Source organism: Ranitomeya variabilis, chromosome 6 (assembly GCF_051348905.1).
Source record: "Ranitomeya variabilis isolate aRanVar5 chromosome 6, aRanVar5.hap1, whole genome shotgun sequence".
NCBI lineage: Eukaryota > Metazoa > Chordata > Amphibia > Anura > Dendrobatidae > Ranitomeya > Ranitomeya variabilis.
Genome location: NC_135237.1, coordinates 53,328,068 through 53,348,632, shown reverse-complemented (window position 1 = coordinate 53,348,632; position 20,565 = coordinate 53,328,068). Strand labels below are relative to the sequence as shown.

General features: G+C 42.6%; 1 protein-coding gene across 1 annotated transcript in view; it reads left to right on the top strand.

The window, feature by feature from the left end:
* Nucleotides 1-20,565, top strand: part of EPC1 (enhancer of polycomb 1) — a 163,677-nt gene that overhangs the window by 31,102 nt on the left and 112,010 nt on the right. The window lies entirely within an intron of this gene.

Below are 20,565 nucleotides of genomic sequence, written 5' to 3'. Positions count from 1 at the left end.
TAGTAGCTGTAAATCATTCAACTGAGGCGATGAAACCAATATCCGAGCACTAACAAATACTCGGAGGTCATCCAAGCGTGCTCGGGAAAACCCGAGCAACATGTATACTCGCTCATCACTACCGACAAACAGTGAAAAATATGGGAGGTTACAGCGGATGTTCTGTTCCTCTTAGTGTTATGTGGTGCACCACAGATGTCAATAAGACTTCAGGAGAACAGCAGAACAGTATAAATCAAAGTCATATTTACTCTGTAGCGTAATAAAAGCTTCACGGTTACATCTGACAATATGCAGAGTCACCGGTTTTATTGATCAAACAGCTGGATTGTGGTGTGTGGTTCTCCTCCAAGGCTCGTGCTAATTCCTCGGTATTCAAGTCCTCCTCCACGCTAAAGTGCAATCTCTCACCAATGGATCTCAAGCATTCTACTTTTTGCAGAGTCTTCTTCAATTACAGGATGGCACCCCAAATATCTTTTGCTTCATTGACTAAGTGTCAGGGCAGCTCCCCTGTGGGCATTAAAGCAGTGCCACTTCCTTGGGGGTGAGGGTGCATGCTATAGGATACAAAGAGGATCTATCACATACTGAGAAGTTTCACGGCCTTTAAATGAAGAAGGTTAAAGTTGGGATCAACCATGTCTCACCATTTTGACATCTCTGTGAGACTTCCTAGCTCTGAGCTGGGAGATACCACTGTGTGTATGGGGGAGGGGAGTCTGTGTGCAGCATGTAAACACAGAGGTGATCTGTGCTGCTTTTCCTGCTGAAAATAGTGTTATATGAAGCACTGCAAGATGGTTTTCTGTGTATTATATAGCAGCATGGGCAGGAATCTAGAAGAAACAACTAGTGACAGGTTCTCCTCAGTGATTCTGTTATGGGATATGTGTATATGTAGTGAGAGACTGAAATATAAATATATCAATTTAAGAATTTGCTATGCTATTCCATACTAGATTAACCCTTTACAAGCAGTGTCTAGCCTCTTCTACTAGGAGGTTAACTGTACTTTCAAGTAACTTTTCTGAATAAACTGTCCTGTGCATGCATGAGAAATAACACTATTTCTGGCCACTATGTGATTTGTATCCAGCATTTTTCACCAGATTCCGCTCTGCAGACTATTTTTTTAATTTGGAATTGACTCTGAGCTGGTGGGAGGAGACAAGCTGCTATAATGTCTCCCATACAATGCACTGCAAACAGAGAGGCATTTTTGCTTTTCATTCATTAGGTAGCAGCACCATTGCAGGAAATTAAACAGCAGTTCTGAACAGTATAAATGTGAATTTAGCTCTAGGATGAAATAAAAGATGTTAGAAAACTCAGCACATTCTTTCTGTGTCTCCCTCTGCCTGTTGTTTTCACTCTGCTCATCACCACTCCTCCCTTCCAGAGTGTAATAGTAGGCAATGTGACATCCTAGTGAGCTGGCAGTACCTCTTTTGTTTGGGTAAGACAGTTTAGAGGGTTTTTTTTTTTTTAGAGTGGAGGATGAATTCAGGTTGTAGAGAAGAAAGTGGCTCATAAGTGCAGAAGAAAGCAAATTTCTTTGATAAGATATTACAAAGTTTCTTATATTTTCCTGTACTATTTTATTTATTATTGCTTGCTGAAATGTGTGCCCATTTAACCCTTTACAAGCAGCTATGCCCTCTTCTTTCAGATTAACCCTTTACGAACAGCTGCATCCTTTTTTTATTTGGACTGCAGAGTACACAAAGACAATTTAAAACACGCATCGCAGGTCAGTTTTCACTGAGTTAAAAAGCGTACAGTGAGCATGAGATTTTTATAAAGCCCATCTGCTTTGCTAGAACTGTAAGGCTGTGTACCCATAATGAGGTTTTTGCTGAGTTTTTGACGTTGTGATCCAGCAAAGTGAATTTGATTTATAGAAGCCTCATGCCCACTTTGTTTTTGACTTTGCACTGCGTGTTTCAATTCCCCAATATCTCTTGCGGGTACGCTGAATTTTACATGCAGATTTTTCCCATAGACTTGAATTAGATGCAGAAAATTTGCAAGTAAAAAAAACGCATTTTTAGTGCATTTCCATAGCATAAATGCAACAAAAGTGCATGTAATCTACACATGACTGTATCCGCAAAGTTTTGTCAAAGCAAAATATCAGGAAGTATGAAAAACAAAGCAGCTTTATTTAAAACATGACATACTAACAAGAGACAAAAAACGTAGCATCAAAAACTCAATAAAAAGGCATGTGAAAAAATGTTCGGTACTCAAAAACTCAATGAAAAAAAACACAAGTAACCTAATTTACTTAATAGGTGCAGAAAATCTGAAACATAAAAAAGTCACCAAAAGCTCATCGTGGGAACGAAGCCTAAGACACTGCGTTTTTGATGCAGCAAAAATATGCAGCATCAAAAGCTCACTAAAACCTTATCATGGGCACATATCTCAAGGCTGACTAAGGGTATGTTTCCACGTTCAGGAAACGCTGCTTGTTTGACGCTGCGCAGTGCTGCAGCGTCAAACAAGCAGCGTCCAGATGTTCCAGCATAGTGGAGGGGATTTGATGAAATCCCGTCTCCACTATGCGTGGAAACCCGCACGCGGCGGCCCTGCGACTACGGACATGCTGCGCGTCTTTTCAGATCGCAGCATGCCCGTACACCTTGCGGGGATGCAGCGTCCCCGCAAGGCATATCACAGGGCCCTATGGGACAGAGCGATCATCCCGGATGTGAAGAGTTAACACATCCGGCATGATCGCGTCCCATTAAGGGGGCGGGGCTTAGTGCCGAGCGGCTTCGCCGCTGCGGCGATACCGCCGCCCATCCGTACCGTGGAGTCATACCCTAAGGCCTCTTTCAGACACCCGTGTCTCCAGTATACGTGGTGACAGTATTCACATGTATCGGAAACACTTACACAGACATAGACCCATTCAAGTGAATGGGTTTGTGCACATGTTAGAGAGTCCGAGGGCAAAATACGCTAACATGTCCATTTTTTACCAGCAGCACAGGCCACAAAACGTCCCGCACATGTTCACACATCCGTTTGTCATCAGTGCCACACGTACCGACACCTGGGAAGCAGCGATACAGTTAGTGCTGTTTCCCGTCACTGGGTGCTGAAGACTGCTCAAATCATTCTCCCTTGCTCTGCCGGCGATCAACACAAGCAGGGGAGAATGTTGAGAGTTATATTCAACTGATAACAGCGAGAGCAGGCGGTGGTTGATGAGACTACTGCTCCCATCAGCCTACACCTGCTGCCGCTAATAACAGTGAGAGCAGGCGGCAGCTGATGAGAGTATTCATCAGCCAGCGCCTGCGCTATAAATAAAAAATCCTGCGTGGGTCCCCTGTATTTTTGATAACCAGCCAGGCAAAACTCACAGCTGGAAGCTGCAGCCCTCAGCTGTCAGCGTTAGCAAGGCTGGTTATCAAGAATAGAGGAGTCCCCCACTGTTTTTTTTAATTATTTAAATTAAAAAAAATGGTGTGGGGTCTCCCCCTTTTTTGACAACCGGCCTTGCTAAAGCAGACAGCTGGGGGCTGGTATTCTCAGGCTGGTAAGGGGCCATGGATATTGACCCCCCAGCCTAAAAATAGCAGCCCGCAGCCACCCAGAAAAGGCACATCTATTAGATGTTCAAATTCTGGTGCTTTACCAGGGTCTTCTTACATGCCCTGTAGCGGTGGCTACACAAATATGAACCCCACTTCCACCACTACAGGGCAAGTGGTAAGAGCCAGGCAAAGCACCAGAATCTAATAGATGCGCCTTTTTGGACATCATTGGGCTGCTATGTTTATGCTTGGGGTCAATATCCATTGCCCCTTACCAGCCTGAGAATACCAGCCCCCAGCTGTCTGTGTTAGCAAGGCTGGTTGTTAAAAATAGGAGGGACCCCATGCCAGTTTTATAAAATTATTTATTTAAATAATTTAAAAGAAACAGTAGGGACCCCTCTCTTCTTGATAACCAGTTTTGCTAACGCTGACAGCTGAGGGTTGCAGCCAGGGAATGCAGACTACTTTCTGATAGTTAGTCAGATACGAGTTAGGGAATGTGCACACGTTGCGGATTCTGCTGTGGATTTTTCCGCAGCGGATTTGGAAAATCCGCAGTGCAAAACCACTGCGGTTTTCACTGCGGATTTTATCGCGGTTTCTTCTGCGGATTCCTCTGCGGGTTTTCAACTGCACTTTCCTATTGGTGCATGTTGAAAACCGCTGCGGAATCCGCAGAAAGAATTGACATGCTGCGGAAAATAATCTGCTGCGTTTCCGCGCTGATTTTTCCGCAGCATGTGCACAGCGGTTTTTTTTTCCCATAGGTTTACATGGTACTGTAAACTTTGGGAAAACTGCTGCGGATCCGCAGCAAAATCGGCAGCGTGTGCACATACCCTTAGTGTTTGGTGACAAGTGAGCAGTGCTGTCAAGGGGTGATCCACAGCTAGAAGAGACTGAAGCGAGGAATAGTGAGATCCTAGAGAGAGTTACTGACGAGACTGAGAGACCTTCCAGAGGCATTATTGGATAAGAAGTCAAGTCACGAGAAACCCAAGCTCTTGCTAGTGCTGAACTTAATGGAGCTAAAGTGGACTGAGAGCATGGGCAGGGGCTGGCTGGCAATTTTCAGCCTGGGGGGCAATCACAAGGCAGTGGCCCTCGAGTTGCGGTGGCCCTCCTTTTCCCTGCTTATATCTGGCCACTGCATTAGGGTATGTGCACACGTCAGGATTTCTTGCAGAAATTTCCTGAAGAAAACCGGAAATTTTCTGCAAGAAATCCGCATTTTTTTTGTGTTGTTTTCCCGTTTTTTTGGCGTCTTTTTCAGCATTTTGCAAGCGTAATTAGCTTGCAGAATGCCAAAGTTTTCCAAGCGATCTGTAGCATCGCTTGGAAAACTGACTGACATGTTGGTCACACTTGTCAAACATAGTGTTTGACAAGTGTGACCAACTTTTTACTATAGATGCAGCCTATGCAGCATCTATAGTAAAAGTTAGAATAAAAAAAAATTAAAAATAATAAAAAAAATAAAAAAATGGTTATACTCACCCTCTGCAGACAGCCGATATCCTCAGCGGCGTCCGTTCCTAGATGGTGTGGTTCAGGACCTTCGATGACGTCGCGGTCACGTGAGCGGTCACATGACCAGTCTCGCGACCAATCACAAGACAGCGACGTCATCGCAGGTCCTGAACCACACCATCTATAGGACCCAAAGCAGCAGCATGCAGCGGTGAGAGGCGGGAACACTCCGGGGGCCATCGAAGGTGAGTATATGACTATTTTTTATTTTAATTCTTTTTTTTTGACCAATTATATGGTGCCCAGTCCGTGGAGGAGAGTCTCCTCTCCTCCACCCTGGGTACCAACCGCATATAATCTGCTTACTTCCCGCATGGTGTGCACAGCCCCGTGCGGGAAGTAAGCAGATCAATGCACTCCTAGGTGTGCGGAATCCCCGCAATTCCGCATTTTTAATGAACATGTTGCTTTTTTTTCCGCAATGATGCAACATTTGCACAAAAAATGCGGAATACACTGTAAATAATAGGAGGCATATGTTAGCGTTTTTTTCGTGTTTTTATCACGTTTTTATAGCGAAAAAACATGAAAAATACTGAACGTGTGCACATGGCCTTAAAGTAGCAGAGATAACAGGCTTTAAAAACAAGCTGGTACACAGATATGGAAACTGAACAGAGCTTGCTGCATAGATATAGGAGCAGAATCGAGCTTACTCCAGAGATATGGGAACAGAACAGAGCTTACTACAGAGATATGTGAGCAGAACAGAGCTTACTACAGAGATATGGGAGCAGAACAGAGCTTACTATAGAGATATGGGAGCAGAACCAAACTTACTAGATTCAGAGATATGGGAGCCGAACCGAGCTTACTACAGAGATATGGGAGCAGAACCGAGCTTACTGCAAGGATATGGGAGCAGAACCGAGCTTACTGCAGAGATATGGGAGCAGAACAGGGCTTACTACAGAGATATGGCAGCAGAACCAAGCTTACTACAGAGATAGGGGAACAGAACTGAGCTTACTACAGAGATATGGGAGCAGAACCTAGCTTACTGCAAAGATATGGGAGCAGAACCAAGCTTACTACAGAGATATGGGAGCAGAACCGAGCTTAGTGCAGAGAAATGGGAGCAGAACCGAGCTTGCTGCAGAGATATGGAAACAGAACAGAGCTTACTACAGAGATATGTGAGCAGAACAGAGCTTACTACAGAGATATGGGAGCAGAACCTAGCATACTACAGAGATAAGTGAGCAGAACCGAGCTTACTACAGAGATAAGGGATCAGAACTGAGCTTACTACAGAGATATGGGAGCAGAACCGAGCTTACTGCAGAGATATGGGAGCAGAACCGAGCTTACTACAGAGATAAGGGAGCAGAACCAAGCTTAATATGTCTACTACATGGAACCAAGTCTGCTACATAGAAACTGGAGCAGAACTGAGATTACGACATACATACAGTACCATAATCTAGATTACTACATTGATAGAGTACCAGAACCAAGCTTACTGCTTAGATATGGTGCCATAACGGAGCTTACTTACAAACATACACACAACAATACAGCTACACAGTGCCTAGTACTATCACCACTACACAGAGAATACATAATATTATAATATCACCATTACCTCTACATGAAACTACACTCTATACAAAGACCAATGATGCCATACACCATACACTCCCTGACACAAGTTATGTCGCTTATTCATGTTATGTAAATAAAAGCTTATAACCTGACGTTAAATTCATCCATTGGTTGTGTAAGTTATTCTTTTGAAAGCTGAAACCCTCCAAAATGTGGTTTAGGTTAAGAAAATAAATTGTTATTAAAGCAGAAATATTGATCAGTTAATGGACACAGAATGGTCAGATTTTGGCAAGACAAAATTTTTGTTGCCCACAGACAAATAATTAACTTAAAATACAAATATATGTTGCATAACATTGGTGAATGAAGTTGTGGTGCTCCTCTAGATTCTTTGGTTTTGTCTTCCAAGCTTCCTCTTTCATCCTACCACAAACATGCTCAATGATGTTCATGTCTGGTGACTGGGCTGGCCAGTCCTTGAACACCTTGATCTTTTTTGCCTGGAGGAACTTTGTTGTAGAGATGGATGTATGAGATGGAGCACCATCCTGCTGCAGAATGACCTCTTTTATGATTTGGAATATAAGAGGTAGCTAATACTTCTTGATATTTTAGGCTATTGATATTGCCTTCCACCTTGCAAATGTTTCGCACACCCCTATACGGAATGTAACCCCAGACCATGATCTTTCCACCACCAAATTTAACTGTCTTCTGGGTGTATTTTGGATCCATACGGGCTCCAGTAGGTCTCCTGCAGTGTTTGTGGCAGCTGTGGTGTAATTCTACTGAAGAGAAATCCACCTTCTGCCACTTTTCCAGTGTCCATCTATTTAGCAGGCTGTGGGAGTTTGTAGATGCCACACGGTTTTTTATTTGCCTTTTGTTTAGAGCTGGCTTCTGGGCACTGATTCGACCATGGAGGCCATTTTGAGACAGAATCCTAGAAACTGTTCTAGTTGACACAGGGACTTGAGGTGACCAGACCTGTTGGAGCTCTGCTGCTGTGGAAGAGGGGCTTGCTTTGGATTTTCTAACCAACAAACGTTCCTCCTGAGCAGTTGTCTTATGGGGTCTGCCGGACCTGGGCTAGTTAAACACATCTCCAGTCTCTTCAAATCTTTTTTTTAATTCTTTGTACTTGACGCTGAGACACATTAAAGGTGCCCGCCACCTCTGCAGTGGATCTGGTCTTCAGCCTCTTGATAATCCAGGCTTTGGTCGCAGGGTGGATTTTTGGCATGTTGTCAGAGCTTAAGTTGCAGTTCAAGTGAAGGTCTGGGGAGCGGGGTTTCTTTTTATACACACACACTAAATAACCGATCATTTACTGAGCACAGGTGAGGATGTAAACTAGGATTGGGTGCATTATATGACCAGGCAACAAAACTTTTGTCTTGCTAAAATCTGACCATTCTGTGTCCATTAACTAATCAATATTTCTGCATTGATGTCAATTTATTTTCTTAACCTAAACCACATTTTGGAAGGTTTCAGCTTTCAAAAGAATAATTTATACAACCAATGGATGAATTTAACATCAGGTTATAAGCTTTTATTTACATAACATGGATAAGCGACGTTACTTCTGTCAGGGAGTGTACACCTTTCACTACTTGTATACTACAATACTGATCATTAATTTTAAAAAAGCACAATACTAAGTGCCATTGTATACAGGAACTCTGTATTTACGGTCAGTGTAAAGATACTACAGTGATCACTGGTGACATTATACACAGGAGATCTGTATAAGGTGTCAGTGTACAGGTAATACAGTGATCACCACTGCCAGTGACATTATACACAGGAGCTTTGTATATAGTATACAGTGTATAGTGTCAGTGTACAGGTAATACACTGACTCACTAGTGACGTCTCTAGCTGAAGTCCTTCATCTTTGCTTTTCATTTTCATCCAGCACAGACTGCCGTCACTTCTTCCAGCCAGGACTCATCTCTGCATAAAATAACACAGTTACCTAGGCCTCCAGACCACATTCCTCACTTTTTCCCTTTCTTCTACACCATGTTCCAAATTATTATGCAAATTATATTTTTCTCGGATTTTCCTAAATGGTCGGTGCAAATGACAGTCAGTCTAATAAAAGTCATCACCCGTTAGATTATACATCAAATTTTATTGAAGAAACCTCCCAATGATAACAGTATAATCTCCAAAATGAATAAAAACTCAAAATGCACTGTTCCAAATTATTAGGCACAGTAGAATTTCTAAACATTTGATCTGTTTTAAAGAACTGAAAATGCTCATTTGTGGAATTTGCAGCATTAGGAGGTCACATTCACTGAACAAAAAAGCTATTTAACGCCAAAACATCCTAACAGGCCAAGTCACATGTTACCATAGGAACCCTTCTTTGTTATCACCTTCACAGTTCTCGCCTCCATTGAACTTGTGAGTATTTGGAGAGTTTCTGCTTGTATTTCTTTGCATGAAGTCAGAATAGCCTCCCAGAGCTGCTGTTTTGATGTGAACTGCCTCCCACCCTCATAGATCTTTTGCTTGATGATACTCCAAAGGTTCTGTATAGGGTTGAGGTCAGGGGAAGATGGTGGCAATACCATGAGTTTATCTCCTTTTATGCCCATATCAGCCAATGACTCAGAGGTATTCTTTGCAGCATGAGATGGTGCATTGACATGCATGAAGATGATTTTGCTCCTGAAGGCACAATTCTGATTTTTATACCATGGAAGAAAGTTGTCAGTCAGAAACTCTATATACTTTGCCGAGGTCATTTTCACACCTTCGGGAACCTTAAAGGGCCCTACAAGCTGTTTCCCCATGATTCTGGCCCAAAACATGACTCCTCCATCTCCTTGCTGACGTTGCAGCCTTGTTGGGACATGGTGGCCATCCACCAACCATCCACTACTCCATCCATCTGGACCACCCAGGGTTGCTCGACACTCATCAGTAAACAAGACTGTTTGGAAATCAGTCTTCATGTGTGTCTGGGCCCACTGCAACCGTTTCTGCTTGTGAACACTGTTTAGGGGTGGCCGAATAGTAGGCTTATGCACCACAGTAAGCCTTTGAAGGATCCTACACCCTGAGGTTCGAGGGACTCCAGAGGCACCAGCAGCTTCAAATAACTGTTTGTTGCTTTGTAATGGTATTTTGGCAGCTGCTCTCTTTATCCAATGAATTTGTCTGGCAGAAACCTTCCTCATTATGCCTTTATCTGCATGAACTCTGTCTGTGCTCTGTTTCAGTCACAAATCTCTTCACAGTATGATGATCACTCTTAAGTTTTCGTGAAATATCTAATGTTTTCATACCTTGACCAAGGCATTGCACTATTTAATGCTTTTCAGCAGCAGAGAGATCCTTTTTATTTCCCATATTGCTTGAAACCTGTGGTCTGCTTAATAATGTGGAACATCATTTTTAAGTAGTTTTCCTTTAATTAGAATCACCTGGAAAACTAATGATCACATGTGTTTAAGATTGATTTTAGTGATCCATTGAGCCCTGAGACACAATACCATCCACGAGTTTATTTGAAAAACAAAACAATTAAATCTTTATGACACTTAAATCCAATTTGCATAATAATTTGGAACATGGTGTACACTAGACATCTGAATACAGAGGTGCACCCACAAACAATATATAATTGGTTATTATGCAACCTCATAGATTGTAAGCTTGCGAGCAGGGCCCTCATTCCTTTTGGTATCTGTTGATCTATGTGTTTATTGTTATGCTTAATGTCCATTGTCTGTACAAGTCCCCTCTAAAATGTAAAGTGTTGGCACTATAGAAATAAAATTATTATAATTATTATTATTAACCGACCATTCCAAATATAAATTATAATCCACCATTGTGCACCCACTAACTATAAATAGCCACTTTCCCCATTTAAGATATAAATTAATTAGCACCTGTACTCTTTCCCCCAATTCATTACCAGTCACTTCATCCTCAACGCCCCCCACTATGTACCTACCATTCTAACCCTAACTCCGATTCATTATAGTTCCATGCCCCTCCCACCCCAATTCATTGTCATGTCTTTCTCTCTCACCCTCTATTCATTATCAACTGCTCTACCCCACATTCAATACATCATTTACTCCCCCACCCTTAAAATTCATTATTTGTTCTTCCCCTAGATCATCATTTGCTCTCCCCACCCCCTCTTCAATTGATCATTTGCTCTCCCCACCCCCACCTTCAATTAAATTGCTGTCCCCTGTCCCTCACATTGAATTTATCATTTTGCAGTACCCCCACTTTAATTTGAAGTCCCCTTACTTCATTCATTGCAGTCCCCTATCACCCCCTTTCTTCATCTGCAGTGCCCCTTCATCATTTGCAGCCCCCTATCCCCCTTCCATTTCATCATGAGCAGTCCCACATCAGACACACTTCATCATGTGCAATCCTGCAGTCCCGTTCTCCCACTTCATCATGTGCAGTCCCCTTACCCCCCACTTCATCATGTGCAGTCACCCTTACCCCCCACTTCATGTGCAGTCCATCTTAGGCTATGTTCACATTTGCGTTGTGCGCCGCAGCGCCGGCGCCGCAACGCACAACGCAAACAAAAACGCAGCAAAACGCATGCACAACGCTGCGTTTTGCGCCGCATGCGTCCTTTTTTTCATTGATTTTGGACGCAGCAAAAATGCAACTTGCTACGTCCTCTGCGCCCAGACGCGGGCACCGCAGGGACGCATGCGGCGCAAAACGCAAGTGCGACGCGTGTCCATGCGCCCCCATGTTAAATATAGGGGCACATGACGCATGCGGCGACGCTGCGGCGCCCGACGCTGCGGCGCCGACCGCAAATGTGAACGTAGCCTTACACTCCACTTTATCATGTGCAGTCTCCATTACCCCCCACTTCATGTGCAGATCACCTTACCCCCCACTTCATCATGTGCAGTCCCCTTTAACCCCTTCATCATGTGCAGTCCCCCTTACCCCCCACTTCATCATGTGCAGTCCCCCTTACCCCCCACTTCATGTGCAGCCCCACTCCCCCTTCATCATGCACAATCCCCCTTACCCCCACATCATCATGTGCAGCCCCATTCCATCATACAGCCCCACTCTCCCCACTTCATCATGTGCAGTCTCCTTTATCCACTAAACTATCATGTGCAGCCCCACTCCATCATGTACAGCCCCACTCAACCTTCATCATGTGCAGCCCCACTTACCCCCTCACTCCATCATGTGCAGTCTCCTTTAACCCCCAAATTCCACAAATTCCATCATGTGCAGTCTCCTTACACCTCCCACTTCATCACTTGCAGTTACCCACCATTAAATTTATTTTATAAAGAAAACAAAAAAGTTCTTCATACTTACCTCACCAGTCGCTCCCCTGCAGTGCCTCTCTGCTTCAAGCATCCGGGTCATGTCGGCGCATGTGTGAGGATGCCATCGCGCATGCCCAACACCTTACCTGGAAGTATAGAGAACATGAAGGGAGCAGTAGCTGTGCAGCCGTCAAGGTTACAGCCAAGCATAGCTCCTGGCCCCAGCGCAGACGTGTGCGCTGACTGTGATGCGGCTGTGTCTGCTGCCGGCCGCGTCACAGTACAGCAGACATGGCTGTGCACAATTTGCTGTGTGGCTGTAGGCACCACCAGGCAGCCGGCCCTGAACAGCAGCTGGGGGAGAGGCCCGGGGGGCATTTGCCTCTTTGCCACCTGGGCCAGTCAGCCCCTGAGCATGGGACTAGTGGGGGTCCCGAGTTGATCCAGGGTGTCCATAGTGATAGGAAGCGCAACCACTGAGTGAGTTTGTACAGAATTGTACATTTTCCATGAAATTATATACAATCCCAATTCCCCAAAAATTTGGACGCTGTATAAAATATAAAGAAAACAAAAATGCAATATGGAAATCTTTATAACCTTATTTTAATCACAACAGAACATAGACCACGGGTCAGAAAGTGAACGTTGGATTGGATATTTTTCCATTTCATTTGAAAAAATTAACTAATTTAGAAAATGATGGCAGCAACATTTTCCTACCCAGTAGGCTGCATTCGGATGAGTATATGAAAAATCGTCAAATTTTCATTAAAAAAAACAAAAAACAATTTTAATCCATAAGTGTCATCCGTATATCTGTTCTTACATCCATAAAACATCCATTTCGCATCTGTCTTTATACATCCACAATTTGAAAGATAGACATGATCAAACACAGTTTCCTATGTTAATATTTGCCATGTATCCATGAAAATTGGATGCAATACGGATGAAAAAACTGCCTGAGTGATATCCTCAGGTGTCTGTACTAGACTTTAAAAAAGTAAAAATCAGCCATCACTCGGCTGACACATGGATGGCGTGCCATATTTTTCTTTTGCGAACCCATTGATTTGAATGGGCGAGGTTGATATGTGACTTATGATCTGTGATAAAAAAAAAAAAAAAGAATATGTGTCACATAATGTGAATACTCAATGGGCCAAAAAACACAGACATGGGAACACTATAGACCATAAAGAGTATATGTGCTATATATGAAAAACACAGCAAAAGTATGTAAAAAATTGACATGTAAATAAAGCCTTAAAAGTCACGTTCACACGCTCAGTATTTGTTCAGTATTTTACATCAGTAGTTTTAAGCCAAAATCAGGAATGGAACAATCAGATAAAAAGTATAATAGAAACATGTCACTACTGTATTTATCACCCACTCCTGATTTTGGCTTAAAACTACTGATGTAAAATACTGACCAAATCCTGAACGTTCACAGAGTCACATGGCCAAATAGTAAGAAAGGGACAGCACTAGGATGCAGCACGTATGGCATCCATGTGCTGTCCGAGTTTTTCATGGACCCATAGACTTGAAAGTGCAAATCTGATTTGTGATTCGGATAGAACATGTACATGAAAGATGGACATCAGAATGACGCCTTTGCACAATGATAGCCATACCGGTATATACTGCTATGCAGGGGCGTAACGATCGCAGTCAAAGAGGTTGTGACTGGGCCAGTGCGAGTGAGGGACCCGCCATCACAAACTTCAACTGGATGTGCGCTCTCGGACGCACATTCAGATGAAGAATACTGCAATACACACTGCCGGCCAATCAGAGGCCAGCAGCTGGCGTTGGTGTGCATGTGATTGGGGGGCGCATTGGCAGTGACATCACGCGCTCCTGATACTTGCATACTGAAGTTAGCTGCCGGCTTCAGAAGAGGTCTCTGTATGGCAGGGAGTGGATGGGATGGGAGTAGAATCATTCCTTTTTTTTCTATGCATTAAAGAACAGAGTCAGAATGGGGGACTTGTATATAGCAGAATTGGGAACATACCAGGATGGGGAATATACAGTCATCGGCAAAAGTGTTGGCACACTTGAAATTATTCTAGAAAATTAAGTATTTCTCCCAGTATATTATTTATCATGTTTTGTTATACACATGTTTATTTACTTTATGTGCATTGGAACAACAGAAAAAAAAATCAGAAAAAAGGTAAATAGGACATAATTTCATACAAAACCCCAAAATGAGTTTGACAAAACTGTTGGCACCTTTCCAAAATTGTGTTCCAATAATTTTGTTTCAAGCATGTGTTGCTTATTCAAACTCACCTGTGGCAAGGAAAATGTGTGGGCAATATGAAAATGACACCTGAAACCAGGTAAAAAGGGGAGAGGTTGGCTTAATCTTTGCATTGTGTGTACCACACTAAGGGCTCATACTCACTTGCGCGAGACTCGGATGAGTCTCGCACGGCACTACCCGGCACTGCTGTCGGGCACTCAGATCAGAGCGTGCGGCCGCATAGGAATATATGCAGCCGCACGCTCCTCTGTGCCAGGTGCAGTGCCGGGTATTGCCGTGCAAGACTCAATCGAGTCTCGCGCAAGTGAGTATGAGCCCTAAGCATGGAAAGCAGAAAGAGAAAACAACTGTCTGAGGCCTTGAGAATCAAAATTGTTGAAAAATATCAACAATCTTCAGAGACCTTGATGTTTCTTTGTCCATGATGTGCAACATAGGCCAGAAATTTACAACCCATGGCACTGTAGCTAATCTCCCTGGACTTGGATGGCAGAGAAAAATTACTGAAAGGTTGCAACTCAGGATAGTCCGGATGGTGGATAAGCAGCCCCAATTAGGTTCTAAAGATATTCAAGGTGTCCTGCAGACTCAGGGTGCATCAGTGTCAGCGTGAACTATCCGTCGTCATTTGAATGAAATGAAATGCTATGGCAGAATACCCAGGAGGCCCCACTGCTGACACAGAGACAGAGAAAACCTAGACTGCAGTTTGCCAAAATATACGTGAGCAAGCTACATTCCTTCTGGGAAAGTGTCTTATGGACAGATGAGACCAAAATAGAGCTTTTTGGTAATGCACTTCATTCTACTGTTTACTAAAACGGAATGAGTCCTACAAAGAAAAGAACACCCTACCTACAGTCAAGGATGGTGGAAGCTCAAAAAATGTTATGGTGTTTTGCTGCCTCTGGCTCTGGGTGCCTTGACAGTGTGCAAAGCATCATGAAATCTGAAGATTCCAAATGGATTTTGGGTCGCAAAGTAGTGCCCAGTGTCAGAAAGCTAGGTTTGCGTCCTAAGTCATGGGTCTCCCAGCAGGACAGTGACCCCAAACATACTTCCCGAACCACCCAAAAATGGATGGAAACAAAGAGCTGAAGAGTTCTGAAGTGGCCAGCAATGGGTCCGGATCTAAATCCCATTGAATAACTGTGGAGAGATCTTAAGATTGCTGTTGGGAGAAGACGAAATATGAGAGACCTGGAGCAGTTTGCAAAAGAAGAGTAGTCCATAATGCCAGTTGAGAGGTGTAAGAAGCTTGCGGATAGTTGCAGGAAGTGATTGATTGGAGTTATTTATTCCAATGAATGTGCAACCAAATATTAAGTTGAGGGTGCCAACAATTTTTTCCACCTCATTTTTGGTGATTTGTGTGAAATTATGTCCAACTTAATTTTTTTTCTCTTTTTTCTTAATGTTGTTCCAACACACTAAGGAAATAAACATGTGTATGACAAAACATGTGTAACATGTCATTTTCTGGAACAATTTGTAGGGTGCCAACACTTTCGGCGATGACTGAATATAACAGGATGGGGCCTGGGATGGGGGATATACAGATCTTGCAAAAATTACGAGACCACTGCCAAATGTTCAGTTTGTCTGATTTTTCTCTTTATAGGTATATTTTTGAGTAAAATGTAAATTGTTATTTTATTCTTTAAACTTCTGACAACATGTCTCCGAATTTCCAAGCAATAAATTTTGTATTTTTTTTCTTTAAAGTTGAAATGGTCAAAATTAAAAAAATGCATTGCTTTCAGACCTCAAATAATGCAAAGAAAACAAGTTCATAATCATTTAGAAACAACAATACTAATGTTTTAACTCAGGAAGAGTTCAGAAATCAATATTTTGTGGAATAACCATGATTTTTAATCACAGCTTTCATGCGTCTTGGCATGCTTTCCACCAGTCTTTCACACTGCTTTTGGGTGACCTTTTGCCTCTCCTGGTATAAAAATGTAAGCAGTTCTCCTTTGTTTGATGGCTTGTGACTATCCATCTTCTTCTTGATTACATTCCAGAGGTTTTCAATGGGGTTCAGGTCTGGAGATTGGGCTTGCCATGACAGGGATTTGATGTAGTGGTCCTACATCCACACCTTGATTGACCTAGCTGTTTGGCATGGCGCATTGTCCTGCTGGAAAAAACAGTCCTCAGAGTTGTGGAACATTGCCTGAGCAGAAGGAATCATCTGTTTTTCCAGGATAACATTGTATGCGGCTTGATTCATACATCCTTCGCAAAGATTAACCTGCCCAATTCCAGCCTTGCTGAAGCATCCCCGGATCATCACCGATCCTCCACTAAATTTCACAGTGGGTGCAAGACACTGTGGCTTGTACGCCTCTCCAGGGCTCCGTCTAACCATTAGACGACCAGGTGTTGGGCAAAACTGAAAATTAGGCTCATCAGAGAAGATTACCTTACTCTAGTCCTCTATGGTCCAATCCTTATGGTCTTTGGCAACCTTCAGCCTGGCTCTCCTTTGCTTCTCATTGATGAAAGGCTTTTTTCTTAGAGTCCTGCCTCTAGGAGCCTGTAATGCACTGTTCTTGCCGTGCACTTCACCCCAGCTGCCATTTGCCATTCCTTTTGTAGGTCACTTGATGTCATCCTGCAGTTGCTGAGTGACATTCAAATAAGATGATGGTCATCCCGGTCAGTGGAGAGTCGTTTTCGCCCTCTACCGGTCTGTAGCTTTGTTGTCCCCAATGTCTGCTGCTTGACCTTGTTGTAATGGATTGCCATCTTAGAAATTTTAAGGATGGAGGCAACATGAAACTCACTGTATCCCTCTGCTGGTAAAGTCAGAATTGAGCCCTTCTTTTCCTCACCCAAGACTTTTCTTTTCAACTCCCTTGGCATGGTTAAAAGTTATTTTTTCATTCCTATTACTTTAGGGATATTACTAGCACTTGTTTTGCCATCCAGCTTGTCCTATTGCAAGAGGATTGTGAACACCACAGCAGGGTTTTTTATACTTTCCTTCGTTAAATAAGACTTGGTTCAGGCGATCACCTAATCAGAAGCATATTAAGTAGAATGAGGTGTACTCTGGTTGGAATTCATCTGACACTGGATAGGAATGGCTGTCAGACATGTAGAGAAGAGCATGTAGAGTAGAGCTGTATATACCAGGATGGAGGACACACACACACATATATATATACTATAATGGGGCCAGGATGAGGGACATATATACCAAGAAGGATCCCGAGATGGGAGACATTATTACATAATGGGGGAGGAGGTGCAACTTGTATGTCCTTTTGGGATTTAGAACGCTACACGGGCCCATACATCTGAAAACCATGCGGGGGAGGGGACCAAGTTCCAAAACTTGCACTGGGGCCCATTGGCCTCTAGTTAGGCCACTGCTGCTATGTATTTTGTTGTGGGAGATTCTTAGCAGAAATGCTATTTTTTTTTCCACTTGCCAAGCAAAGTGCATGTGATTTCATGACATCTGAAGCCCATTGCTCGATTAGAGACGCTGATGAACTGTGCATTTTTTTCCCTATATGCATCTATGAGGAGCCATAAAAAAACACTTGCAATTTCAAGTTCAGAATCAAAGCTTTTCTGTAGCAAAACATAAACGCAATAAAACACGCAGCCTAAAACCTGCACAAAAACGCATCAAATAAAGGATAAAAAGCAGCAAAAAAATGCGGCAAAGATATAATAATCAGTGAAGATTGTTATTGCGTATTTTTTGTGGACACCTCCACATAAAAGTATCACAAGAAATGCAGCATTTACGTTACTAATAATGTTTAGTACAATAATGCTGGGATTCTGAACTCAAAGACGCAACTACATTTTTTACATTCATTTTTTTAGGCTCTGCATAGAAGCTTTTGGGAGGGGGGGGGAACCACAACAAAAATCGTATTGTTCAATAGTGTTTTTAAAAGCATAGAGATCGGGAGTTTTGATGAAAACTGAGTTTTAAATCCGCAACAAGTCAATTTCTCTTGCGGGTGCGCTGACTTTTATGTATGTATTTTCCCCATAGACTTGCATTAGATGCGGAAAATCCACAAGTAAAAACTGCACGTGCGTTTTTAGCAGGTTTCCAAGTTGGAAGCAGAATAAAAACGCATATAATCCGCACATGACTATCAATAGCGTTTCGTCAAAGCCAAATACCAGGAAGTTTCAAAAACAAAGCAGCTTTATTTCAAACATGTCATATCAAGAAGAGACGAAAAAACAGAGAATCAAAAAACGTGATAAAAATGCATGTAGAAAAAATGCACTGAAAAACGCAAGTAACCTAATTTGCATAGTAAGTGCAGAAATTCAGCAAAACTTATCAAAAGCTCATCGTGGGAACGTAGCCTAAGGCCTTGTGCAAAACCGCTGCGGTTTTTACTGCGGATTTATCGCGGTTTTTATTGCAGTTTCTGCTGCGGTTTTTCACCTGCAGTTTCCTATTGGAGCAGGTGAAAAACCGCTGCGGATTCCACACAAAGAATTGACATGCTGCGGAAAATAAACCGCTGCGTTTCCGCGCCATGTGCACTGCGGATTTCATTTCCCATAGCATTACATGGTACTGTAAATGCATGGGAAACCGCTGCGGATCCGCAGCAAAATCCGCAGTGTGTGCACATACCCTAAAACTCAGCAGCGTACCCGCAAGAGAGATTGATATTTTGCAGAACTTACACTGCAGGTCAATTTGCGCTGTGTAAAAAAAAAAAAAAAAGAAAGCACAGTGGGAGTGAGATTATTATTAATAATAATAATAATCTTTATTTTTATATAGCGCTAACATATTCCGCAGCGCCTTACAGTTTGCACACATTAGCATCACTGTCCCCGATGGGTCTCACAATCTAGAATCCCTATCAGTATGTCTTTGGAATGTGGGAGGAAACCAGAGAACCCGGAGGAAACCCACGCAAACATGGGGAGAACATACAAACTCCTGTAAATCCCAAATGTAAAGTGCTATGGAATATGTTGGCGCTATATAAATAAAATTATTATTATTATATCCCATCCACTTTGCCGGATCTGATACACAGGGTCATAAAATCATCATGGACACAAAGCTTCAGGCTACACGTACTCCCATGATGACGTTTTGATGTTGCGGATTTTCTGCACCCTTTTACTCAGTGTACATTGTTTTCAAATCTGCAACATGAGTATTATATGCAGATTTTTCCCATACACTTGCATTAGAAATGGGTAAGGTAAGAAGCGCAGATGTGCTTTTAGTGCATTTTTGCTGCAGAAAACACCTAAAAACGCATGTAATCCGCACACGAGTGTATCAGGAAGTATCAAAAACAAAGCAGTTTCATTGTTCCATGTTCTATCTGTAAACAAACATGGATTTATCATGTAGGTGAAAACCTGTATGAGATTTGACTTTGGGAAAGCAAGATTTAATGACAGCTGATATTTGAAAGCGATGGATGAAAAAATATGAATTAAAATCAGCTGTGCTTCCCTCAAAAAAATTGCTACATGAATATATATGCATTTATTTTTTTTGTAAAATTCAATCTGCAATGTAAGGAGCTAAAGGTTATCCAATATCCAGCAGCTCAGACAGTGAGTTCTGCTAAGCTCCCTCCCATTTACAACAGCACACAACCCTGTGAGTCAGCTCAGGCATCACATTACACCAGCCCACTTGATCTGACACCCTGCCAAGGTAGGTGAAAGACCTCATAAATATGCAAAGCAGGAAGTTTTGGTTTTTTTTTGTCCACAGTTAGCAGATTCATGTAAATCCTCCATGATTGACAGCTGATCACATTCCTAGAACAATGCTCTGTCTCTGGAAAAAAAAAAGTTTCAGCTCTGGTCATAGGAATCAAGGACAGAAACCTTTTTTTTTATTTTTTTTTTCTGAAAGGGGGCTGATCCACATTGTTAATCTTTAGCACTTCCCTGGGAGAGAAAGGGAGGGGCAGGGGGAGGGTTTTTTAGAACTCACTCACTGCCATGGCCATTTTGTTTGTGGGCAGCATGGTAAGAATCTTGCCAGTAAGTAATAAACTAAAGCCCTGGTGCACCATAGCCTTATTTCTTATCACCCCAGGAGCAGGTTAGTGTTACAGATCAGGGGTAAAGGAAGTGACAATTCCCTTGTCACAGTCTCTTGTATCAGATGATAAACAATGCCTGCATCAGATATTGTTACATTGTAGCAACTTGTCCCCCTCCTCCTCCTCCTCCATGACATCACTGCAATCTGATTAAATTGTGGAGGTGTGATTGATTCAGGCTTTATGTAAACAGATCAATCTGCTGGGTCTGATTGTATCATGCACAAAGGTTGTGTGCACAGTAGGTGCTGTAGTTTGGCTTTCACATAAAAAAA